This window comes from Trachypithecus francoisi, unplaced genomic scaffold (assembly GCF_009764315.1).
Source record: "Trachypithecus francoisi isolate TF-2019V2 unplaced genomic scaffold, Tfra_2.0 Lachesis_group6, whole genome shotgun sequence".
NCBI classification, from domain to species: domain Eukaryota; kingdom Metazoa; phylum Chordata; class Mammalia; order Primates; family Cercopithecidae; genus Trachypithecus; species Trachypithecus francoisi.
In genome coordinates this window covers 92,277,746-92,304,708 of record NW_022681471.1, presented here as the reverse complement: position 1 = coordinate 92,304,708, position 26,963 = coordinate 92,277,746, and the positions used below count along the sequence as shown (strand labels likewise).

General features: G+C 39.8%; 1 long non-coding RNA gene across 1 annotated transcript; it reads right to left on the bottom strand.

The window, feature by feature from the left end:
* Positions 1 to 1,852: 1,852 nt before the first annotated feature.
* On the bottom strand, positions 1,853 to 10,265 carry LOC117078130. Its single transcript, XR_004434929.1, has 3 exons — positions 10,087 to 10,265; positions 9,790 to 9,953; positions 1,853 to 2,306 (listed from the first exon to the last, which is right to left on the bottom strand). It is a non-coding gene; the product is annotated as an uncharacterized LOC117078130 (long non-coding RNA).
* Positions 10,266 to 26,963: the final 16,698 nt, after the last annotated feature.

Sequence of the window (26,963 nt, the reverse complement as noted above, 5' to 3'; positions counted from 1 at the left end):
TAATTTAAATTACAAAAGTAGCATTTTACTGCAAGAAGGCCTTACACGACTTGTAAACACTCCAGTTATGAGGCACAAGGGGCTCGACTCTCCAGGATCCCTACAATAAATCACCTAGACTCTCAGAATACCATCTTCACTCTCTCTAGTTATCATTTCCTACCTTCCAAACAGCTTCTTACTGCGGCCAACAGAGTCCCACCTGATCTGCCACAATGTGTCTCTTGGACACACAAAGCCTGCTTCCGTCTCTATTGCAGTTACTTTTTTATTTTCTCTGCCTGGAATCCTCTTCCTCCAGACACTCCCACAGCTGACTCCTCACTGGCCTCATAATATCAAAGAGGCCTTCCTATTAGCCCTGGTTAACGTCACTCTACCCCTGATCCCCAGGTACTCTCTGTCTGATACAGCTTTATTTTTCTCTGCAGTGTTTACTAACACCTGCCGTATACTTATGAGTTCCATCACCATCAGCCTACCCGCTCCATGTGAGCAGGGACTTTATTCACTGCTGTATTCTCAGACCCAGAACTCTTGTTTGGCACCTGGTAGATGTGCAATATATTTTTGTAAAATGTACATTTCCCATGTGGTGTCTTAGTCTGCTGTTCTGCTATAAGCATATGAAACTTAGTTGGCACCTGAGACCATTTTTGTTAACACCTTACCAAAACTCCAAATGCATCAAGGGCCAGGTGGACAAGAGCTGTAGGAAAGTGATCATTCCCCCAGGAGTAAAAAAAGAAAGCAGGAGAAACAACAGTTTCTCTATAATCTCCCTGCTACTCATGCATAGAAAATAAGGGAAGGTCTTTTGGAGTATGGATGTCAAACGGAATGGGGAGAAAGGTAGATATTCACTGTCATTATCAACCTAACTTGTCCTGAGGCCTCCTTATTTGCTTTAATATATATAGAGAGAAGAGCCTTGAAATACTGAGACACCCTTTTAGAGTGTGAGTGATTTTGTTTTTGTTTTTAAATCTACTTTAACATTTTCTTCCCTTGGGCCGTATATACCTACTAATAAGGTAGACTTCACATTTCATGCTGAAAGACAAAGCATTTTCATTGTCTTTGCTGGTGTGGTCAAACTTGTTTCAGAAAATGCACAGGTACAGTTTGTGCCATTGAAGAAAACTTGAAGAGTGATGTTTTTCAAAAACTATAGGAGGTGATATCAAGACTTAAATAACAGGTAAACATAATGACTCTGTCTTAAGGAAGCGCATTCCTAACTGCAGCATGGAGATGAGTAATTATTTTTTGAAAGCATCATAGTATAAATTCCAAAAGTCCTCCCCATCTTCATTCCTCATTTTCTATATATTTACTTAGAAATATTTTCAAAAAGTCATAATAAATTTGATTGAGGGCATGGCAATACTTCTTACCTTTAAATTAATTTAAACTCTATTTTAAAATTATTTTTAAAGACATCTTTGTGATGGCCTTTGTTGTCTCTTAATGTTCTTTTTTTTTAAAGCATAGGCAAGTGAAGCAGCAGGAGAAAGAACAAAGCAATCTGTAACTGGTTGTGATCATTAATTGTAAATACCACTGCACTTAATATTCTTCAAACAAGGAAATTACTTGAAAGCATGGGCGCTCTTAGATTATATTTACTGATACGTTCCCTACTATGAACCCTTCTTCCGCCAACATAAAAAGAAAGCAAGAAAAACCATTTCTCTGCATTGTTTTTCCCTCACAAGCATTTTCTCCTCTCACTTTAAAAAAAAGAAACCCGGCTCCCAAAGGAAGATGCTTAAAGACCTTCATGAGTGTCTGTCTGTGAAATACACGTTGTCTCAAAAGGGGCAAACAATCAGATACAAGACACAGTCAGTGAGGTGAAAGGAACAAAGAGTGAGTTTATTGCTACTCCTCTCTCGTCCCCCGATGGACTCTCACTCCCATCATTTCTTTCACCTCTTTGCAGGTAGATGTTGAAAGACTTATGCGAGAATATGGACAAATGAAGGAACGAACAAACAAAGGAAAGAATGAAGGCAGGCATGATTAATAAATCCCCCAAGAGCAGGCTCAGTCCAAGGCCAGGGGATTTTTTTTTTTTAAGAGATTTCCAAGCACTCTGGACCCACGGGCTAGGACAACCAGCCCTCATCTTCTAAGTCAAAATTCTCAATCTACATCTGAAAGAGGAAATTCTCAATGTGAAATCCCTTTCCCATAGTCTGAAAATTTAGTCCACACCCAAACACAAGGTTCTATGCACATAGGTGGCTTCCTGTACTTCTTTATCTAGAAGTTTTACCGCATCCTCCAGAAAATATCCAGAACTAGATGGAGATAAAGAAGAAAAATATTAGTAAATACAGATTCTTACTCATTTCATTTTTCTATGTATTAGTTCTATACCAGCAAGAAGGAATTTCCAGAAAGGCTGATGTAAGTGCATCCCGAGGACTCAAATGCTAACATACTTCTCCCTCCCACCCCCACTTTCAAGTGAAAACATTAGAGAAAAAAATAGGGGAAGTTACATGAGTAAACTTGTTAGTATATGAGATCAACTGAAAACAAGGAATTCCCCTCCTGGATTGCAGTAGCCTAATTAAAACTCATGAAACACAAATGACTAAGACTGTTCCCATTGATTTGTGAAATAAAAGCAGAAAAAGTTAATTTTGTATTTCAATATTGAGAGAGGTAGGCCTAGAATACGTGACACTTTACAAAATAGAATGAGAAGACCATTTCCGAGACTTTCGGGTTCAGTCAACTTTTATTCTGCTTTCCTGCCAGAAGTACATGTACTTACCATCTGTACATTTGGATTTAGATTCTGGTTCCATGACAGATGAGTGGCCCCTAAGTAAGTTCCTTTACCTTTCTGTGCCTCTGTGTGTTCGTCTATGAAATGGGCATGATAATTGCACCAATAGTTTGCCATGAGGAAAAATGGGTCTATGCAGGTAGAGCCCTTACAACAATGCCTGTCCAGAACATGGTAACTACACAATAAGCGACAGTCACCATCATCAGTGTTTTGCTTAATCTGATGTGAAAAAAAGTCGTATCATTTAGCATGGATCTACAGGCTTTAGGACTAAACTGAAGAAGTCTGTTCCTAAAGGGATTTTGGAAGGGAATGCAAGTGTGTTAAGCACCATTACTCCAGGTTCCACAGCATGTGCTTTACTCGTGTTATGTCACGCAACAAACCTGCGCACTACTTCTGATGCTCTACACTCTGGGGCTCAGGGAAATAGGCAGAATAGCTTACTCAGCTAGCAAGGGGCAAAGGGAGCTTAAAGCACAAATCTACTGATTTCCAAAGCCTGGGCCTCTTAGGGAGTAAACTACTTCAATGGATGCTGTGAATGGGCACCCTCTTGGGGTCATGGGTACCATTTTCACGCACTAACACTCTCTGGAAAACATCTGAAGATTTGAAGATTTTTTTTCAGGTAATCTGAACTCTGAATGTTCCCTGCAAAGTTTTGTTGGGCGTGTACAGATTTACTGTTTCTCTCACTTTAAGAACTCTAGTCTCACTTCAGATATATTACACAAATCCTAATCAAGAAAAAAAAATCAGTGGATTTTCACTTTTAAAAATCTTTCTTCCCTCTCCTTTTAGAAAACACAGAAAAACTAAGCTTTCTTCCAATACCAACACCAACAATGGGTTTTCAATACCATAAGCACATCAGGGGAATTAAACTCTTCCATGGCAGAAAGGGGAGATAATTTAAAATAAAACCTTAGCCTGCTCTTCATAGTCTACCTTAAATAGTTATACTATATTTTTAAAAAGCAAGTTATCACTTTATTAACCATTTAAAAGAAAGTAACTAGAACTATTTTGTTATAAAATATAGCTAAGAAAACAAAATGTCTCAATCATTACATTGACTTACAAAAGCATACTAAATTCAACTTTTATATGTATCTAATCTGTTCCTTTAAGAATTAGTCTAGGCCGGGCATGGTGGCTCACGTCTGTAATCCTAGCACTTTGGGAGGCCAAGGTGGGCAGATCCCGAGGTCAGGAGTTCAAGACCAGTCTGGTCAACACAGTGAAACCCCATCTCTACTAAAAATACAACAACAACAACAAAAAATTAGCCAGGCGTGGCAGTGCGCGCCTGTAATCCCAGCTACTCGGGAGGCTGAGGCAGGAGAATCCCGTGAACCCAGGAGGTGGAGGTTTCAGTGAGCCGAGGTCACCCCCATTGCACTCCAGCCCAGGTGACAGTGCAAGACTCTGTCTCAAAAAAAAAAAAAAAGAAAGAAAGAAAGAAAAAAGAAAAGAAAAGAAAAAAAGAATTAGGCTAAAGAAAAAAATCAACTAAAATGATGCATTTACATAATCACACCACATTGTTTATAGTTAATAATATATATGGGTTTTTTTTTTTTTACATTATGTTTTAAATTATCCTAAATATGTTGGAAAGAATAAACTAGAATAAATATGGGGTTGAAAAACAAGAGATTAGAGTTGAGGATTTTAAGAACTTGAGTCAGGAAATATTCAAGGTTAAATCACTTACAGTCTTTAATGTGTAGAACAACTGTTTAATAATTGATTTATTTTTCAAATGAAAACAGTAGGAAGTAGGTAGGTTTAACAGGTCTTACTCCCAAAACATGTCATATACAGTTACCCAGTTGTCTATCTAATTGAAGGTAGTTCATAAAATGCAAGTGTTTACTTTGCATGTTCTCCTTAGTAACTTAATCTTCTGGATTTGTTACCCAATGATTGTATTCAAATTTGGCTCAATTTCCCTCCTGAATGAAGATGTCTATTCTCCTAATTCAGATTGTATAATCAGTACAGCTTATTTAAGAAAAATAAATATGATAACTAATAGTAAAAAAAAAATGGGCAAAAAGTCATTTATTTACAGCAGTCTGAGATTGATAGGAGGGAATGAGTTGCAAGATGAACATCAAAAATAAATAAATCTAGGACCTTCAAATGTATTCAAAGAAAACAATACTGTTAGTGTCTAACTAAAATGCCAAATGAATAAATAAGTAAGACATACAATATGTCAGACAGAGGCAAGTGCTAAGAAGAAAAATTAATCAGGAAGAAGGATCGAAAGCTGGGGAATAGAATGGGGAGGTTGCCATCAGTTTGAAATGAATTCTTTTATTCCTAGAAATATATAGGGACTTGAGACATGCCTTACATACATTTTTTGAGAAGTACTGTTAAAGGTATCCTTTTGTGAATTCAAAGAGTCATGCAGCTGAAGCTCCATGGGCTGCCTGATTTCTCCCAAAGGGCTTGGCTGTGTCCCAGTGTAGTTCCCAAGCCATGGAGCTCACACCCTCGGAGGTGACCCATGCCCTCTTTATTGATTCCATACCTCCTGCTGGGTAAGGGGTCTAATGAATGTCTACAAAAAGGTTTTTCCCACTGTTCAAGGAAAATTCCTTAGGGTTAAGGAAAGAGTTATTTCCTATGTCTTAATTTTTCAAGATGAAGAAGTCGGGCTGATTTACTGATGGAGATCACCGTGGGAAGTCTGTGAGGAGAGTTCAGACCCCTGGAATTCCTACACTCCCACCCAGGAGAACCTGTTCCAAGCATTCCACCACAGCCCCGGTTAATGACCACAGTGGTGTATCACCAGCTCTTGATCATAGGAGGTATAAGGTGACTATGAATAAAGTAAATCACTCAAACACCCCCTCTGACTCAGTTAAGAAGTCCAGTGCCACATCTCCAGTCCTCTCTTGTATCTGAATCAGAATCATTAAGAGCGGATTGGAGCTAGACTGTCTGCTTTCAAATCGTGGCTCCATTACTTTCTGCCTGTGTCACTGTGTCACTTTGGGCAGGTTGCTTCACCTCTCTGTGCATCAGTTTCGCCATGTAAAAATGGAGGTAACAAGCATATTGGTCACATACTGGTTTTGTGAGTTAAAGAAGTTAGTAAGTGTAAAGCATCTCCTACCAAAACGTGTCTACTAAGTACCTACTATGTGCCAGGCATTGTTCTTAGATGCCAGTGATTCATTTAGAACAGTACCTGGCATATAATATGAGCTCAATGTACGTCAGCAATTAGGGGTCCACCAATGCTTACCTGACACTCAGATTGATTATTATTATTATTTTATACAGGTAATATGTTGACTATTCAACATAGTATATAAACCTCTAGGGGGGTCTGGAACAATACTCCGTGATCAAACACATTAATACTTCTGGAGTAAAACATACAAAGATTCATTCTGAGCGAGCTAAACAAACACTATCATTAGCCTCACATCAGTTCAGGTCAGGATTTGCTGCCAAATTTGTTACATGAAAATCCTTTGATTTTCAGAGCTTTTTGAATTACAGAAGAGATGGTGGGTGTATATTTATTAAGGAAGGGACTAACCCCACTGAAATCTTTTTATTTCTAACTTCAGAAGGTTCTAGCAACCAAATTTTAAAAACGTAGCTAAGGGAGTAGATTTTAGGTGCTTTTACTACAAAAAAAAAAAAAGGTAACTATGTGTGGTGATGGGTATGTTAATTGCTTGACTGTGGTAATCATTTTATTGTGTATATGTATATCAAGACCTCATGTTATACACATTAAATACATACAATACAAAAAAAATCTATTTAGGAGTAGGAAATAGGAAGACCTTCAGACATGGAAAATCAACAACTGCATAATTAAGCTATGCCAAATATTAGTCTAAACAATCCCTCTCCTCAAATACAGTGCTCCATAGATTCTCCGTTCACAAACATTTCCACCAACAACAGGTCTCAAACAATCTTTTTCTAAGTACTTTTCAAAAGCACTTTTTGAATATAGAATAAAATACTTAATTTTATCACTATTTTAATAGTATAACCTTATCTTTCCCATAGAAAAAAGACAAAAGCTGTTAATGACAAATGAACAACTGGTTGAAAAACAAGTGCCTTAAAAGAACACAGTATCCTCTGTAGTCTGCCTGGGGGAGATGAATCAATGTTATGCCAAAGTGGTAAACCATCCTGCTACCAAAGGAATTTTCTCCACATTGCATTTGAAGGAAATTCACAGCTCTTGAAGAGCTATACAATAACTGGTTCAAGATGTTCTCACTGCTAGTCAGTAGAACGGATAAAGGATTTGCAGAAACCCGTGGAAGCCTATTTCTCCTGCCTCTTTATTGCCCCCATGTGTCGTTATTTATCTTCCCCAACTTTTCTGACCCCTTTCCATGTATTTTTTTATTGAAGTATTGCTTGTTCAAGACCTATGTTTACCACTCCCATGGTGATCCTGTACACAAAAACAAGTCAGGAAGACATGAAACGAACGGAGATACTTAGGTTGCTTCATGGTTTTTCCCCTTCTCATTATCCTCCTACTCAATGAGACTATAGTGGGAGGTCTGAATGACATTTCCAAACCAAGAACTTAAAGCTACATTTCAACACCCAACTACTCAGTTGTCATAGGAACAACACTACGAGGCTTATCTGGGTTCTAACAAACAGCCACTTGTTTCACTAATGATTAAAACTCCCCCTTCAAATCAAATATATATACCCATACATATATACAGACCTCAAAAGAAAAAAATGTAATGGGGTAAAACTGTATACTACACCAAAAACTTAAGAAACAAGCCCAAAGGGAAAGCATTTACATTCCCAAACATGCAAATTCAAATACTATTTCAGAGAAATTATTTTGAGGTCTGTCACTTGACCAGATCCCTTCAGTTCGTCGCTTTACATACCCACAAAGACAAAGACATATGCAAAAGGCATTAATATCTTTTAACAGGGTATATGAAATGTGAATACTCTCAATGACCCCAGAGGAGAATTCAGAGCAAGCAATGTTACTCACTTTCGATGTACTTTTAAAAATTAATAAATTAAGAACAGAGAACGGCAAATAGAATTGAAAACATGAAGTTCTCAGATAATTCTTCTGGGATATACTCTCTAGCATTTACTGTTCCAACCTGCTTCTATCACATTTTGTCATTCAAAACAATGGATTTTAAATGGATGAGGAAAACCTAAACATTAGAGGCTTTTTTCCAACAGGCACAGCAGTATTTATCCAGATTATTAAATCATCATGTTCTCCCCAAGTATTTACTTACATGAAATACAGAGTTGAAAACATAAGCTAGCAGTTGAATATAAATTACCTGTAAGTACCTTAATGCTTTGTTGCCATTTTTCTGTCTTCAAGACTCTAAAAAACTATAAATTGGTGTACTTCAAGAAAACTAATGCCACACCTTAATGAAGTCAAATTGACTTGTCATGTTCACAAGTTTGGATCACCAATTTCCTGACTTATTGTAGGACCTGCCCTTAAGAGCCGTGCTTATCTTGTCTTTCTATTTCTTTAAGAATAAATACTTATGCAAAAGTCTTGAGAGCTGCTAGTCTGAGAAAAGTGATCTCAAAAATTATCCAAGTATACAAGAGGAGGAAAACACAATTAATATATCTCACTAGATTCATCTCCCTCCCTCACCCTCATCCCACTCCACTGCTAAGAGAGAGAAATTTCAGCACTGCTATCCTGTTTTATTATACATTTTCCCTTTGAGTTAAGGATTTTAAGATTTTGAAAGTAACAGAATGGAAACCAAAAGTAGACTCAACTTCCAATTTGGCTTAAAAAGAAAGAATAATTATTATTTCCTATGTTACCCAAAACTTATTCTGTTATAACAGTTATAATTATATATTCAAATTAATAAATGAAGATCGCCATAATTGCCTTAATATAATTGTTAGCAGCTAAAGAACAAAAATTTTTTTCATTTGCTTCTATAAGTAGACATCACATGATTACTTCTATTGACCAATAAGAAACTAGTAAAATCAGGCAGTCACCCACCATTCTTTTCTAATATTCTTTTTCTTATTCTATTCAACCTTTTCGGTATATTCTTAAGAAGCAAAATCAAGAAATTAGACCTTCATGCCTAAACTAAAATTGTATTACCTTATACATCATGAACAGGAACCTGTTGTATATAACACAGGTATTCAAAGCTTTATTGTCATTTTCTAGAACCTTTAAACATAAAGGCAGCTCAGATTCAAGATTAGAAAACTGAATTCAACATTTCAGGGAAAGAGAGACAGGCAGGAACATGCATACCAAACCAGTAAGAACTACTAATCATGATCTCCCAAAATGTCACGAACCATATAGATAGAATAACCACCCTTTTCTCTACTCATGTAATCAAATAGAACAAACTTAAAATTAGTGACACAAATGTAAAAAACAAAAAAAATCTATTGCCATTGTAATCTACCCTTCCCAATCAGGAGGAGGTGTTTCCCATGCACTACTTGAACTTTCATTTTGCACAACTTTTATCTTGTAAGGTTCTAACTAAATACTTGACATCTTAATGCAGAGGAAAGGAAAGGAGGGCAAGTAGACTAATTCTGAAAGCATCCCTTCAAATTTCATACATGCTATTCAGATTAAATGGAAATCTACATCCATGGAAAGTTAATGTCGCAATTCTACTAAACAGCCCATTCTGATTTTATGTTTCCCCTCCATTAACAAGAAAAAATAAAACAACCAAATCTAGCTGTATGACATATGTTTAGCTAAACTGATAGCACTCAGCTTATTTTTGTTAATTACCTGGCTTCTTCTCAGTCTTTATGCGGTATTCTTGTGCTGCTCTTTTTTAGAACTCCTCACTGTTTATGTGTTCTCTGTTCACACAGTTGTTAGGGGTCTGTGAACAATTTTTCAATTCCCACACCATATGATATCTATTAGGGGAGCAATGCCACTTTTCACTTACCAATTCTGGATAAGGAGTATTTCCTGGTGACAGAATGCTGCTGCTTCCGTTCACTAAAACTCCTCTTCGCAGCTTGATAATCTGATTATAAAACGTCTTTGTTCCAGATCACACGAGGCGCTTTTCCTACAAAAGTTTTCTAAAGAGTTATCTGCATTTCATTCCTGTGACAAAACAAATCATAACAAGGGGGGTGGGGGGGGGGAACAGGGAATAAGTCCACACAAGTTCCTGGCAAAGATTTTAAGCTGCATTTTTCTGAGTTTAATCAGTAACCTATATTAAAGTGACAGTTACCAGTTCAGGAAGCCCAGAGTTTGATCAAGTCTGTCACAACCACTTTGACTGTCTTCCACTGGTGTGCGGACCCCAAGAAAGCAGTCACTTGGTCATCTATCACATGTGGCTGAATCACTGGACAGACACCGCCCCCCACCCCAGCCCCGGTTGAGCAGCAGCCCAGGCAGGAGAGTGGCCGGATGCCCGACCCAAGACCTCTTATAGGGACCCGCCAATTAGCTGCTGACCAATCGCAGCCAGAACCTAGTACCTAAGTCACATGATAGGGCAGTCCCTATGACTGCAGGATTTCTGAATTACTGGGGTTACACAAAGGACACTCATTCAGGAAAAGAGAAAAAAAAAGCCATAAGCCGAAACAGAAAACGCCCAGGCTGCGACAACTACGGCTTTAAAACAGGGAACACCCCAGCCTCACACAGACAGAGAAAGAGCCACAACCAAGCCAGGATGAAAATCAGAAGAATGTCTGGCACATATTAAAAAATAATCCCAAAGCAGAGGCTGAGTTTACAAACCCACTTCAGCTATAAATCTACTCCTCCTTCCCCTTCCTCTATAGTCTGCAACAATTTTACATTCTTAACTTTTTAAAATGGTTTTCCTACAGCAAAACCGCTGTAGGAAAATGTGCGAGACACATGAGCCTCTCTTCCCATCCCCTCAAATACCCCTAAAGAAGATTCGAATTTGCCATGAAAAGATTCCTAAGTGAAATACATTTCTTTTAAAATAGTCAAATAAATTAAGTGAAATTAAACATTGTCAGAACAGATTTGTATGGTTAACTACCAAATCATCTCTCTCTCAATCATTTTAAGCTGTCCACATCAAGAATACTCTTGTTAAGTAAACGAGCCCACTTAGTGAAATAGATACCCATTTATTTTTATTTCAATGCCCCTAATTTGTCTCTTAAACACCTTTTATGTCCTAGGAAGAAATTCAACTGTGAACACCCCTACCATTTCTCCGACCTCCAAAAATGGTACTTACAAATATTCCTTGTTTGGATCTGTCGACTTCTTCTCCCCTCCCCCGACATTTGGAGTCAAAATATGGGCTCAGCCTCATCCTTCAAACCTAAAGGCCCTATTTTGATCATGCAAGGCTGCAACAGCTCCTTCTCCCAGGCAAGCCCAGAACACTGTGCCGCTCGCCATTCCCAATTTATGGAAGGAAGCGTATGTCAAACAAACCAGGTGATGACTCAGACTGCCTCCCCCAGCCACGTTTTCCCTAGAATAGGAGGGTAGTTTAAGTGCAGCCCATTTGGATGTGACTCAGTTTTATTAGACTGGTGGCTGTAGCTAAGCTGACAAGCTCACATTTTTTTTTTAGATAACTTGTACATTTAGAGATCAGGACGCACATTCCAACTGGTTTCAAGGGTTGAATCATGTAAACAGGAGAGATGAAAGATTATTTTTAAGGTATGGCAACGCTCTGGCTCTACTCCCTAATATTTTAAATTTCAGAATTGTGCCCTGAAATTTTTACAATGGAGGCAACCAAACGTTTGAATTCACACTAGAGTAGCAAACAGGTTTTCTACATTTAAGTTTACTTGAGGTCTTTACCATGAGGGACTTGGACTCTTTCCATCCTGAGGATACAGGTCTCTAAGTCTGGGACCCGCGTGGCAGGGTTCTTCAGGAAGTGGTTGGGAGTATGAGAGCCATGTTGCAGCTTTCACTTTTGCATTTACTGCAATTCACACTCTAAGCTGAGCTACTCACACACTGCACACACGTAATACAATCACATTACCAAAAAATCTGTACAGTCCTTTAGTCTTGACCTGCCTAAAAGCTGCGAAATCAAAACTTGAAAGTCACCAGTGAAAATTCCAATTAAATATACTGACATGCCCTAAAAGTCTTCCTCTTCAGTAAAAACTTTACTACCAAGATGGGAGTGGCGTTACATGGAGTAAATCGTTCCCAGGTATTACGTAGACAGGAAGAACAGTAATAAGAAGTGCAATTCCCCACATGAAAAATCTGGAAGGCTTGGACTGAGCAATTTAACTACAGTTATCTCTTTTCAGCATACTTCCTTTAACCCTGAGCAAAGTCAGCAACTGTTCTAAGGCTTGGCATTTATTGTTGATTATACCTTGATGGATAACTAGTTTTATTATAACACAGGAAATACATCCAACATTTGAAACACAGAAAAATGTTCAGATATCTAATTTTCAGATTGGTAGATGAGAGCACAGAAAAGGTATACACACTGAAACCATGTATAACAGTTAATTCAGGAGTTGATTATTCACTTTAAAAAAAGACTTCCTGCAGGGTTTTACTGGAATAAACACTACATTCAATTTACATACAGAATTGATTTTCAGAATTAAAATCACACGAAACTATTTCGAGTGCACTTCCAAATTACACTTTTGAATTCTATTTTAAGTATGTGTGTGTATTTCTCGGTTATTAAAACTTATTCATACTTCACAGTAATGTATTAAGTTTTACTGGCTTAAAGACAGTTACCTTGCTAAGATACAGAACATAAAGTCTATAATTATACGGCTTTCAATGGAATAAACACAGGCTATGAAAATAGAATGTGAATAAAATGGGACATCTAAAACTCTGGCATCTAAAAGGGCCTATGACATCTTTGAAGAGTCTAGCTTCCAGAGTCAGACTTGCTGGGGTTTGACTTCTGGTTCTGCTGTTCCTAGCTGTGGCATCTGGATTAAAAAATGACTCTACGTTAAGGGCTGAGAACAGTGTCTGACAGAGAACTCTGGAGTCATACACATCTCAGTCATTCCCTAAGTAACACTTCTGAATGAGAAAAATATGATTCCATAACTTTAAAAAAAAAAAGATCACTAATAACTACTTTACTAACGTTGGCAAACACATAGCCAATCCATATTTTCCTCCTAAAGTTTCAGCAGTTGAAATACTCATCCAGTTTTACATCTGAGACCTGTTTGGGTCTTTCCTCTCCAAACTTGTGGTCTCCTAAGGCCAGTGCAGAATCGAGCTGGGGCCAGTCAGAGAGGGCATTAAGAACTCCAATTCCAGTCTGCCCAGATGTGTCAGGACACTGGAAGTGTCATCAGCCAGGAAAGAAGGTGAGTGGGTCAGAGACTGGGGGCAACACTACAGCTCTGTTGGGGACAGAGCACTGCCCTTGACATTAACAAGGGCCCCTAGTCAGAAGCATGAAGAGATGGGTACAGACTCAGAAAAAAGTACCCAAGATCCACTGTTTATTCGCTCCACAGGGCCATGACATAAAACCCTACCACAATCACCCTAAGAGAAACCCAGAGAGTTGGGTGGGGAACCTCAGTATGCATTCTCCTCTATGCTGTCTTTCATTAAGAAATTTCATTTCTTAAAGGAGCAAACAGCACGCATTTCCATCTGAGAACTATATGAAGCTGTTTCGAGCATCCCACAAACCCCTCAGTAACAAAAGCTAATCGTTCCAGTCAGCACATAACATATTTGAAGAATAATAAAAAGGACAGCAAGCAGGCATCACTGAGGTGCAAGCAAGCTTTATAAATATGGAATTCCTCAAATATGGTGCTTGGCACTAGTCGGGGGTGGGGGGGAATGGGAGTGAGGAGAAGTAGTTCTGTGTTTTGTTTGAGGGCGAGCAACTGCTCCAGCTTGTCTTTACCCAGGCAATGTTTTGGAGACAGATGGCAACATAATGGGGGAAAAGCCAGCAAAATGAAGAGAGGGTGGTTGGGATTACAAATGAGTGATGGGGGAAGGCTCCATTCTGTTCCCCTCCATGTCACAGCCTGGTTTGAAGATGCACACAGACCTGATTCAACAGCTCAGTTCAAGGCTGCTTTGGAGCTCCAGCATGGAGCTTCCCATCCACCGCCACTCCTGTCTTGGGTAAGTTCTAAAATACCAAATGATCCAACTGTGTCAGGCTCCCAAAAAACCAAAGTTACAAGTCAGGGTAAAGACAAACAGCTTGGGTTCTAACACTGTCTCTGAGGTTATTACCTGTGGGGACTTAGAAGAGTCCCTTCATTTCTCTACGGCTTTTACTTCATCTGAAGAATGGGAATAAGCAAAAAAATACAAGCAAGGAACAGAGACTGCTGCCTCAATAATGTTTGCTACCACCATCAGCTCTCTAACGGTGAGCTGTCACCTTCAGTACTAATCTTACAGTTCCTCAGGAAAGAAACAAAAAACAATCTTGTGGCCGAGTGCAGTGGCTCATGCCTATAAACCCAACACTTTGGAAGCCAAGGTGAGAGGATTGCTTAAGCCCAGGAGTTTGAGAACAGTCTGGGCAACATAGTGAGACCTCATCTCTACAAAAAATAATAATAATAAATTAGCCAGGCACAGTGCTGTGCGCCTGTAGTCTCAGTTACTTGGGAAGCTGAGATGGGAAGATCACCTGGGCCCAGGAGTTCAAAGTTGCAGTGAGCCGTGGTCTGTGCCACTGCACTCCAGCCTGGGCAACAGAACAAGACACTGTCAAAAAAGAAAAAGAAAAACAAACAACAACAAAAAAACCTCAAGCTGCCAAGTCATACGCTCATTTGAAGGCATACAAAATGTCTTTATCACCTATGCTTTGCATTGATCAGACATCTTTGGATTGCTTCTATATTCACTTTCTGAATATAGCAATGTATCCTACTTTGAAAACAAGGTTCTTTCTGTATACATTATATGTAAGATTCACAATATCAGAGGTTTTTCATAGAAACCTGCCTCCATGGCTATGTGTATGCCTCTACAGACATGCACACAAGCTATACTAGTCTTATATAAGACAATCTGAACATTTCTTTATGAGGGCTGGCCTCTCTTTCAAGCTTCTCATGTTATGTAAGTAGCCGCTTTGCCTGTCTTCCTGCAATGATTTCAGATCTAAGCAGTATACTTCGCTCAGAAAAGTTTTTATTAGTTGTCTCCTTTCCCCACCCATTTTAAAGAACAAACTGACTCAGTTTTTTGATGGCAACACCACTGGGTGGGAGTGAATATGGGAGTGGGCAGGGTGGGAGAAAGGGAGGATGAGGAGGAGGAGGAGGTGGTGGGAGCCAAGAGCTGAATCACAGCCATGTGAGTAATCTTAGGCTTTTTTTTTTTTCTTCTTCCTAAGGGTATGAATCAAATTAGGCTTATTTTGCTGTGGGTGAAGGAAGAGGAATATAATAGCGTGAATCAGAGCAATTATCAAATATGCGGCAATCACTAAAAATTAATTACAATCACTACTTTTTTCACATGTCTGCCTGAAAATGCCAGAGAGCTTTTGTTACTAATCAATATAATCCTTCACAAAAATTCTTCAGACTTTGAACTCAATTATCACCCTCTTCCCTTTAAAAATTTCCTTTTACACATGAATTTCAGAAACAGGAATTCTTTCGGAGCTTCTGTGAGATAATCTTTGGCCCTTGGAGGTAAGTGTGAAAACAGCATGGATAATACCGGGTAGAGACCAGGTTATACACTATCTGGCCATGAACACTGGAAGCAAAATACTGAATTTATAAAAACAATTGCTCAGAAAATGAGTTCAACCTCTCATGCAACAACACGCCCTCAGGGAAAAGTGGGCATTCCTTTCCTAATAGTTGGCAGTGAGAATAAAGTTGTCATACAGAACTTTTGAATTGCCTTAGGGTGAAATAAGCAGATCTTCATCATGTAAGAATTTGCTAAGAGTAATATGAAGAAAAAGATGGATCAAAACATATAAAATCTGTTTTTCTGAATTTACATAGTTATTACCAGGTGTGAAATGGCTAAGGGGGAAGGCTTGAACAACTAAAATACTATTTCAAAGGAGTCTATGCATTCGGAAGTCAAGAGGGCATATTTGAACTCTACTGAGATTCTGTTACATGTTTTACTATACAAATGAGCTAAAATACATGGTCTGCTTAGTTACCCACCCGTGACTTTTTCCTTTATTAAACATAAGTATGGATATTCTTTAGATAAGCAAATGTTCTCTATGAATTAGTACCCTTACAGAATGTTCTACACCCAGGAGCTCAGAGAATAGAGTCTTTATCACATTGTCAGATTTTCCAAAGTTCATTTCTATTTATATAACAATGTTTTTTGTGCTAGTATCTTTACTGGGGTCTCCAGATAAATTCAAGACCACTCTGAATAAGCCAATGCTTTTACTTCTCTATTTCTATGTGTTCCTCAATTTGGAAATTTTAATCTGTAATGGTAAGCTCTTTAGGGATGATAATTTGTATGCCCAAGTTTGCATATCCCTAAGTCTGTCTATAGAACATTAACAATTTTGGAGACCTCAGTCAAAACATATTTACATAATCTACAAAGATATATCAATATTGGGTTCATATAAAATGGCCCAAATCTGTTTCCAGAACAGGTGACTTGGCTACCTCTACCCCCAACCTCAGGTTCTCTACCACCCCACCTAAGCCAAGTTAATTGTATTGCAGTATTTGACCTTCTACCTTTCAAGTCAGCGCTCTCTCAACTAACTTCCTATGTAGTAGAAATAATACTCCCAAACCCAATTTTGTCACATCCTGACCTGCATCTATTGCAAGGAGCCGGCAGCTTGTAGAAATTTCCAGTTCATATTTTAGTTCTCTCTCTCTCTCTCTCTTTTTAAGAAAATATTTCAAATAGCAATTGCAGGGGAAAATTCTCAGAGTTCCAGCCCTCTGAAGAAAGAGTCCTTGGGCACTCTGTGTGGGTTTTATCTGCTCCCAGAATGCCAGATGTTTGAGGCTGAAGGTCAGGGGCAGGGGACAGGGGTTGCCATTCTGATATTTTATCTGGGGAGAATCAGAATTTTCAAAGGCATCATTGATGCTGAGTATACATGAATTTAAGGCTGTTTGGTCTCAGCATAGTCACTAACTATGCTGACATGATGTGGTTCTCATCTAGTGATAAGAGAAAAGAATAAAAAACAGCAGCAAAGACAACTTGAAGGCCAGGCATTTGGGCAAGGACAATGATGGAAATGAGGTAGAGGTGGAGGACAATGGTGGAGGTAGAGGTGGAGGTGGAGGTGGAGGTGGAGGTGGAGGTGGTGGTCTTGACTGAGGTGATGTAGTGAAAGAGTCAGCAGAAGCAGAAAACAAAGGTGAGTATTTGGACAGAGGAAATAGGGATATCAGGGCCGCTCACAATGCAGACCATACCCTAGAAGTCTGGCTTCAAGGGACAGAAGATAGTACAGGGTGTCTAAAAGTACAAGTGAAAGATAACAAATAATATAAATAGGAAAGAGAAACAGGGTAAGGAAGACACTACCCTTATTTGAAGAATATAATTGTAATAATAAGCTTTAGTTTCCAATCTTGTACCAAATACCTTCTGTCATATTTTTTCTGTAATGTACCTCTCTCAGCTCACCCCCTAATTTACCACCATTATCTTCTCTCTAGGATGTGGCAAGCTATCAAAAAACTGCAGCCTGTGGAGAAGCAGCAAGTAGGAGGGAGGTCAGGAGTGGGTGGCTAAAACCACCACAAGATTTGAGAATGCAGATGTATTTAACTGAAAGGAGAAAAGGAAAACACAGAGGTACCTGTCTGTTGTCTGATCTGTGGGTAAGAAAAGTCCATCATGTGGAAACTGGACTGAGGCCTTAAGCAGAAAAGGATCTTAAGAAGAACTGCAACAGTAACCTGGCTGGGTCTTTCAGGGGGAAATCACCCTATCCAACGGGTAAGGTTGACCTCACGTCCCTTCCAACTGAGGTTCTAGATCTTTAAGTTGGTCTATTTCAAGAGGTTTTTTGGAGCACCTGAAATCACTCTAAAATGATTGCTTCAAAAGAAAGCTGTGCTGAAGCAAAAACAAATCAATTAGGAGTTTCTCTGTTGGAGAGCTTCAGGCCACTAACTCTTGAAGACATTTTAACCTGAGTGATTATTTCCTCTAGGTCATGAAAATCAATGTATTAGTCCCTCTATAGCAACTGTGCCTCTGGGCTCACCACCTGTTACCAGAAACACTCCCTCCTAAAGTGAGGTGGCTTAGAGCATAACAAAATTACCTGATCTCTCTATTCCTACTCCAACAGGTCATGGGAAAAGAACAAAATGATCTATTAAAACTGCAGCTGTGCTACAAGTTATGGGCGATGTCACTGTGGGAAGAAACTAGCTGATGGATACTCGAGACCTCTCTGTACTATTTTTATAACTTCTTAGGAACCTATAATTATTTCAAAAAAAAAATGAAAAACAAAACCTGCAGCTGTCTGAAAAAATTATTTTCAAACTAATCATGAGAACCAAAAGTCAAAACTCACGACTGGATAATTGGTCCCAATTATGCTAGTTCTGTACGTAATGCTTGGAGAAAGGCATTCAGTAAGGAAACCAAGAAATGATAGCACAAGTGTCTGGCCAAACCTCTCCCTTCTTGGTTTAACTAATAAGGAAGAGTAACATTTGTTATCTTAGAAACTAAGATGTAAACTAACAACCATAAATGACAAAATCAAGATTTATAAATCGTTCATCATTCTAAGATCTAGAAAAGAGATCTACCCTATTTTATTCAAGCTAAAACTCTGTTGATTGTAAGACACTTCATTATTTTATGTATCATTAGGAAAGAAACAAACTTTGCCAATTAACTATGACACAATGCCTTAAAGACAGTCTTGGGTGACAGTCAAACTAGTTCCTCACTGCTTTGTTCTGGGGGATTTGGCAATTTCTTCTGCCTTGAGTTGCATTGCTTGTTGTGTGATCAGCAGTCCTTCTGAATGTAACTCAGTAACAAAACATAACACAGCTTCAAACTCCTTCTATCTTTCTAGTTGTTGCTATGAAAGAAAAGATAGACTTTCAATCATTCCTCCAACTATGAACATTTGCTTGACTAATATCAAATTTAGTGCCTAGTTTTCTCATGCCTTTCTGTATGCCCAATAGTATTTTGTTTCGTCGCCAATAAAATCTTATTTCAATAAATGTAATCTTATTGAGAGCATATTAATGGCAGGTACAGCCACTCTTCCATTCTCTATAGCCTATTTCTGACCAGTTTGCCTAGGAAATTCACTCAGTCATTTAAAAAATGTTTATTGAGTGCTTACTAACTTCCAGGCACCACACTAGGTTAAGGTGATACAGCGATGAACAAGAGATAAATTCCCTGTCCAGTCTAAAGGGGAAGGAAATACAACCAAATAACTACATAATATGCTCCGGGTGATGAGTGCTCAAGCAGGATAGAGAAGGCAGGCAATCCTGGGATATGTGGGTGGCAGTAGGGTTGGCAGCAACTTATTTTGTTTAGAGTGATCAGTGAAAGAAAGCCTCTCTGATCAAGTAGGCATTTAAACAAAGATCTAAAGGAAGAGAAGTAGTAGGTCCCATAAATATCTACGCAACAAATGAGAGGGCAAGGCAGAGAAAACTTGTAAAAGAGACAGTAAAGAAGCCAGTGTCACCACAGCAAAATGATCAAGGGAGAATGAAGAGGGATATGAGACTGACTGCGTTTGGTAGAGATGGGAGAGCAGATCACATAGGACTTTCTAGGCCATTGTCTTTACAAGGGCTATGGTCTTTACTCCAAGAGAAATGGAAACCCATGTGAGTAGATTGGGAGATATCTAAGAATCTTTACAGGGTGATTCCAAAGGCAAGGGTGGAATAGGGCACCCAACTGATTACCTCCAGATAAGACCCGACAGCAGCCTGAACTAGGTGGTAGCAGTGGAGATTATAAGTGGTCAGATTCTGGATATATTTTAAGAGCAGACATGATTTGCTGATGTGAAGTAGAAGCTAAAGAGAGGGGTCAGTGGCAGCACTAGGATTTTGCAATTTTAAAAATGGCACTGACATTTACCAAGATGGGGCAGTTTGGTATGGCAGGGGTGAGAAAGTGTGTAGAAGGGAATGAAGAGTTAAGCTTTGAACATGCTAGGCTTGAGATGCCAATCAGATATCCAAGCAGAGAGGCAGAAAATATGGTTGAAATTGAGCAGAGTTCCAAGATAAAATCATCAGTGTTTAAGTGACATTTAATGTCAAGGGACTAGATAATTTGGGAGTGAGGACAGTTATAGAAGTTGTGGAGGCCTGAGGCACTTGAATATGAAGAGGCTGAAGCAATGCCAGGAGGATCAGCAAAGAAGACTGGCATGGATCACCCTCTGGGTGGGCAAAGGACCAAGTGTGGTATCAAGGAGCCAAGTGAAAAAAAAAAAGATTTCAAGGAAGAGGGCATGATTGGTTGGGCCAGATCCTACCAGTAGGCTGAATAAGATGAAGACTGGGGACTCAACACTGAATTTGAAAGGTAGAGGTCCTGGGCAATTTTGTCAGAGAGTCATTTGGGGGTGGGGAGGGGAACACCAAGCCTAACTGGGGTGAGGACTGCAGAGCATGGGAGGAGAGGTATGTGAGGCAGTAAAGAGAGACAACAACTCTTCAGAGATATGGTATAGTAGCTGGAAGGCGATGTGGGTGGAAGAACAGATGACACCAGGGACCACAGGGACAACTGCAGGAACCTTGATTAGAAGACAGGATGATGGGATTCAGTGCCTTGTCGAGAGATGGGTCTTCGGTGGGGTACTACAGAAAAATAGCCCATGAGCACCCATGAAAGTATGTCAGTAGGCCCCCAAGTAGCAACATATGAAAGCTTTCTTCCAATTGCCTAAGTCTATGTCATATGTCTGTTTAAAATCTTCTCTTTAGATACAGGCTAGTTTGTTCTCCTCTGTGACATTTTATTGCTGCCTTTGCCACATTGAGACATGTAGGAGGCCCACAGGCCGATCCCAATTTTTTACAACAAAGAAACAGACAGACTTCATTGTTGTTAATGTCATGCAGAGTGATCTGTGGCTATATATTGAAATATCTGACAAACGTTAAACCACAAGCATTCAACAGAACTTAGTGTAATAATGGCGCTTGCTTTTTGTTTACACAGCTAAGAAACACAATGAATTGTAAAGCAAAGTGCATCAATAGCAAATAATACTACAAAGCCACTACAGCAACTTTAATATCTGTATCTTTTGTATCTTAGTCACATTGTTTGAAAACATCCAACTACATGGCTTATGCAGATCCATTATCTGGAATCATGAGACAAACTTCAGATTGATTTTCTCTCTGGCAGTGACACCAATCCCTCTAGTCAGAGGCAGCCCCTGCCTCGCCTGCCTCATGTGGTGCCTCTCTGGAACTGGCTAGTTGCGCACACCAGGGAGAATCTATCTGTAGCCACAGAACTGAGCTGACCTGAGTTCTCAGTAATTGAGAACATCAGGCCCCACCACTGAGTTTCCTGAACTCTAGGCAAAATAGGTGCCTGCAAATTTCCTGAACTCTAGGCAAAATAGGTGCCTGCAAATATGCACCTGCAAATAGGTGTTAACGTTTATTCTAAAAATGCTGTGTGAAAAGTAACACCAAAATTATCAGATCACGATCTGAAAACAAAAAAAAATCAATCAGCTTCCCTAAATTAGTTTACCATAGAGGCAGGATAACAGACTGGCCAGGTCTAATCCCAGCTACGCCATTTACAAGCTGTGCAATTTACTGAACATCCATGTGCTTCAGTTTTCCATCTATAAAATGACAGTAACTAACAGTACCTTTTGTATAGGGTTAGGGGTGGGGGTTAAGTCATTGCTATATGCATACGCAATAATTATAATGAGGCATAATCTCCATCCAACTTGTAATTTAAAACTGACTACGAACAATATAGCTATAAGTAGCATGGGGACACTCCAGGGAATTACAAAACCAGGGGATAGGCATGTTCCTATCCTTGGGGTTTAACTTACACTACAAAATCTAAGGACAATAAATAATGACATTTGTAAAAATAAATTTTAAATTGTTTAAATACGAAAACATAGCTATAGTGAAGATTAGAATACAAAAAATCCCACTTGAAGATAAGGCAGAGACTGGAAATAAATTGTATGTTTGCCTCTGGCCCTTTCATGCTCACAGCCTCTGAGGCTTAGTGCCCTCTTGTGAAACTGCAGAGGAATACTGGCATATAGCATTGTCTGCTGAGTCAGAGGAGATTCACAACCAGCAGGGAAATCATGCTGGGAGGGCTCTCCCATATCGAATTCTCAAAATGAGATGAAACAGACCTAGAAAAGTTTAGTGATTTGCCAAAGGTTAAATAAATAGGCAGGGTTAGCAAGTAAATCAGGGCTACCAATTCCCAGTTCAGCCATTTTTTTACCTTGCCCTGGGATTTGGGGTCTCCAGTGGGAGACACCATATTGTATGTACAGCTTCTTAACAACAGAGTCTGGGAATCTGTGGAGTGTTTCTGAGAGGACTGTGGTCTCCACCCTAAACCTTGTCAAAGTGCCCAGCCTCCCCTGCATTCCCCCCACGTCAGGTGACTCAGAGCTCCCAGAGATGCTCCAGCCAGGCCTGTCACTACCTGTCCCCATCTGTCCTTTACTTTTAGCCCCAGGCTTAAGAGATAGGTGAAAGGAACCTGAAGGATGAGCAAGACAAAGAGAAGATGGCTCCCATTTTCTAAACTACACGTTTTAAGAGGAGCAAGTAATAGAAGGAGGTGGTCGCAGGGTATGAAAAATTTAAATTTGTATCATCTGTAAACTCTGTGCTCTGAAAATCAGAGAAGGAACTACTTTAATTCGTTCCTGCAACAAATATTTATTTTCAACCTTATGATTTACAGTGCAGTGGCTGGGCTCTGGGACAGCAGAGATATACAGGACTGAGACCCTGCTCTCCAGAACTCATGATGGAGTCTTAGAGACCAGGTATGAAGATTAGGAAAGACATTGAATAATATAAGACAACATGCCTTATATTATTATATACCTTGAGCATTGCAATGTTTTCTTTAAAGAAAATTTATGAGAAAGTCCAAAATGTAAAACAGATAAAGTCAACTGTTTTGGTAAAAGCTGGAAGAGCCCCTGTAGGCAGCTCTGTTCTCTGCTGCCCACCCCCAGCCTCGAACCCCACAGTGCCCAGCCTTCAGAGCCTTCAAGAAAGAGAGGCAGGCTGTGCTTTCAAAGGTGAGCAGCACTCCCAAGAGTGGGAAGGAGAGCACAACTGTCAAGAACAGAAGTTCATGGATAGGAGAGTTAGAATAGCTGGTGGCATGACTTCCCCTTTCCGACATTCTAATCTTGAAGAGTGCAAAGCAACTGCGCAGCCAAAAAGCTGTGCAGCAGTGGCCTGGGAAGGGCTCGATGAAGGGCATAGCTCAAGGGCACAGCTCAGGGGCAGAGCTCTGGGGAAGAGCTCTGGGACATCACCCACTCATAGGGAGAGCAGCAGGGAGCCACACTTCCCATCCCAACTCAGCTTCTGTCCCAGCTCTCATCCCAGGCTCCCCAGCCCACAGGATGATTCCTGTGAAGAGAAGCACGTGAAGATGGAGGAATCCCAACCAAGATTCCCCCCAAGGACAAAAATAACTAACACAATGAGAGACAGAGGCCAGGGAAGGTTGTAGAACATGTACCTCTACTGATCACGGCAGACATTTCTCAGCAACCCCTTCCCCTGCCACTCCCTGAATTTGTCACGTGAGGATGCAGGTCCAGGGGCCAAATCAACCAGATTTTCAAGAGAAAAACAAAACAAACACTGCAGTGTTTATAACTGTATGGACCAAAGAGAACACGTCTACAGGCCAGTATGCAGTTCCTATGTTAGAAGAGGGGTCTGAGTTGATCCTGCCTATTGCACTGGGTCCAGCATCTTGTTCAAGGTCTAACAAAGGTAGGAGCTCAATACACATCTGTTAAATCAGTGCATGAGAACCAAACATTAGATTAGGCAGCAAATTATAAGCCAACGTCTTTCCTCCCTCCTCCATTAAAGAAACACTACAGCGTAAGAGAGGTAGCAGGTTCTAAGTAAAAGGAAATCTACATATAAGTTACTCACCAAGTCACTATTAACAGTACCAGGGTTAGTGTAATTGCCCTCCACATCACAATTTTTCAAGCTCTTCAGTTATGCTATGTTTACCTCAATCCCAATCTAATTCTTTTCATCCTCTTTTCCCTTCTCATGTTTTTTAAAGACCTCACTTGGGGATTCACTAGAGGAAAAAAATACCAAAATCACAAAGTAAATGGGGGAAATGGGGTATATACATACTTTCCATATCAGGATGGCAAGGGGCGCTACATCTATCTCCACCTTCAGAGAGGTGATAAGACCTGAGCTCTCAGCCTCTGTCCTTCAGAATCTTGGTCCTTGTCAGAGAACTGAAAGGGATGCCTTCCTACTCCTGGGGTTGCTAGGACCATCTTTGGCGCTGTCATATCAAAATGCATTCTTGAGGTTTTTGAGATATATCCCAAGTCTCTGCTCTCAGCAGCTCCAGTTGGAGCTTACAGAAAGTCAAATGTGAGGTTGGAGAGGTGGGTAGTTCGGAGATAAACAGGGTGAGGTGGATCCTGTACATCAGAATGAAAACAACTCTCAAAAGGTAATACAGAGATGGCTCCAGGCACCCAACCACTGAAGAGAGATACTTAATCAGATGTTCAGGACAAAAACCAAAGTGTCCCAGAAATGAGCAGATCCTAGAATTGCCGAAGTAAAGAAATTCTGGATCATCTTGCTGAGAAAATGCAACAGACATGTTGCGTGTTGTGTGGAGATGGTGCTGTATTCAGAGGCCATAAAGGACAATGGAAGGTGTGGGCCAACTTTTAGAGGAAATGGGGCTGACAGCAATGAGCAAGAGACAGGCTTCGTAGGAAACAGCCCTTCACTGGAGGGTTTATGAGAGCCAAATCTAGCTGGATCAGGAATTTCTATCTGTGCCGCTCCTCAAATACTGCTTCTACACTCCATGCTGAACTGGCCCCATACCCTACAGGCTGCTGTACTTGACCTCTAGATATATTCAGCTCTTTCTCTGACCTTTTAAGAACACCAACTGCAGTCCTGAAATAAGATTTGAGTTTTGTCTATTTCTGCTGCCTTTAAAATATATGTATTTGTAATCCCAGCACTTTGGAAGGCCAAGGTGGGTGGATCACTTGAAGTCAGGAGTTCGAGACCAGCCCGGCCAACATGGTAAAATCCCATCTCCACTAAAAACACAAAAATTACGTAGGCATGGTGGTACGCCACTGTAGTCCCAGCTACTCAGGAGGCTGAGGTGGGAGGATCCCTTGAGCCTAGAAAGTGGAAGTTGCAGTGAGCCGAGACCACGCCACTGCACTCCAGCCTGGGTGACAGAGTGAGGCTACATCTCAAAAAAAAAGGCAATTTCAAAAGTTATCCTCATTGTGCTCATCTTGTTTCATTTGGCCCCTCCACATTGTTTTTTCTCCCTCCTAAATGCCTCACTCAGATTCACCCTATTAGAAGCACATATAAGATTGTACCTCAGGCCAAGTCAAAAAAAATTGTGTTTAACAAGGTACATATATTATATAGTTAGCACTACTGTACTGCACACTTAAAATGGGTAAGATGATTAGTTTTATGGCAAAACTTTTTTAACCACAATGAGAAAAATTGTACAAGGTCCTTTTGAGAGATTAAAATTCAAGGAGAACAAACAAAAAAAAAGACCCTGAGTGAAAGCTACTTACCACTCTTTTTGGTACCTTCTCTGACCTCAGGAAGTTAAAAAAAGATCAATAGGAAAATAGATAAGCAATTGAATATGTAAATATTTTCAGGCCAAGAGATGGGGTTTTTTAACATTATTTTAATATTATTAAAGGCTATGATGAAAGGCTAATATTCAATGAATCGCAACAGCAAAAACCTGTACATCTACAACTCCACAGTTTTAAAAAAGCTATGGGGGGAGATCTGCATTTTAAAATATTGAACTTTAGTGTTTATAACTGAAAAGAAATTATCATTTCATGATGTTTTATACCCTCATATACTTTTTTTTGGTAGAGATGGTGCTGGTATCTTTTTAAAATATAATTTAAGAGGGCAGTGATTTTTCACGTAACTAAAGCACATGTCACAATTAAAACTGAGGAGACATATAGGCTTCTCTTAGGACTATGATAAAATGTCTCATTTTATAAAATCAGCAGCCAAGATTGTTCTATTTGCTGTTCCCTCTACCTGCCCCTCCAGTTCTAGCTAAATCCCTTCTGTTCTCTCGTCTCAAATTTCTTAAAGTTCCTAACACAGCCCACTCCTTGTTAATGCTCCCACATCATAGCTTCATCTCCTTCGTTCACTTACCACAGTTACCTTCTATCGAGATTTCATCCATCTGGGATACAAGGTCCGTACCAGGGCCAGGTCCTTGCTTCACCTTCTCTACTGCATCCCCACTGCCTAAAGCAATGTGGTGCTCCCTAGCCAGCTGCTTAAAAGGATTTCTGGCATGCGGAATCAATCACTGTTGGTTTGTGTTACACTCTTCCCTACTGTGCCATTCTTCACAAACCTTCCCTTTCTCTGCTTTCCAAGTTTCTTCTCTTGTACCAGCTCTAGCCCATCTCTTCATTGATTTTAGTGCCCTGACATTTGATGGTAAGTCACCAGAAATGTCTAAGAATGATGTATTGCCCCAGATACCATGGTTCTGTTACCTTTTGCAAGGTTGGGATGGTAGATGGGAGCACAGCTAACTGCTAAGCCTTACACAACTCAAATTCAAGTCTTGAGGCACAATCTAAAGATTTAAAAATAGACCTTTAGTGTTTTATTAACAAGAACCCCATACAATGCCATTGGATGCCAACGAGGCAGGATTCTTACAGAGCATTATATTCTGTCTTTGCCACCCCACTATCTTTATATGCTTAGTAAGAATGTAAATAATGTTATACACTGTAGCACTCCTTACTGTGTTGATGCTATCTAAAGCTCAGGGGCAATTTAATAGCAGCCGCTACAGAACTTGGACAAA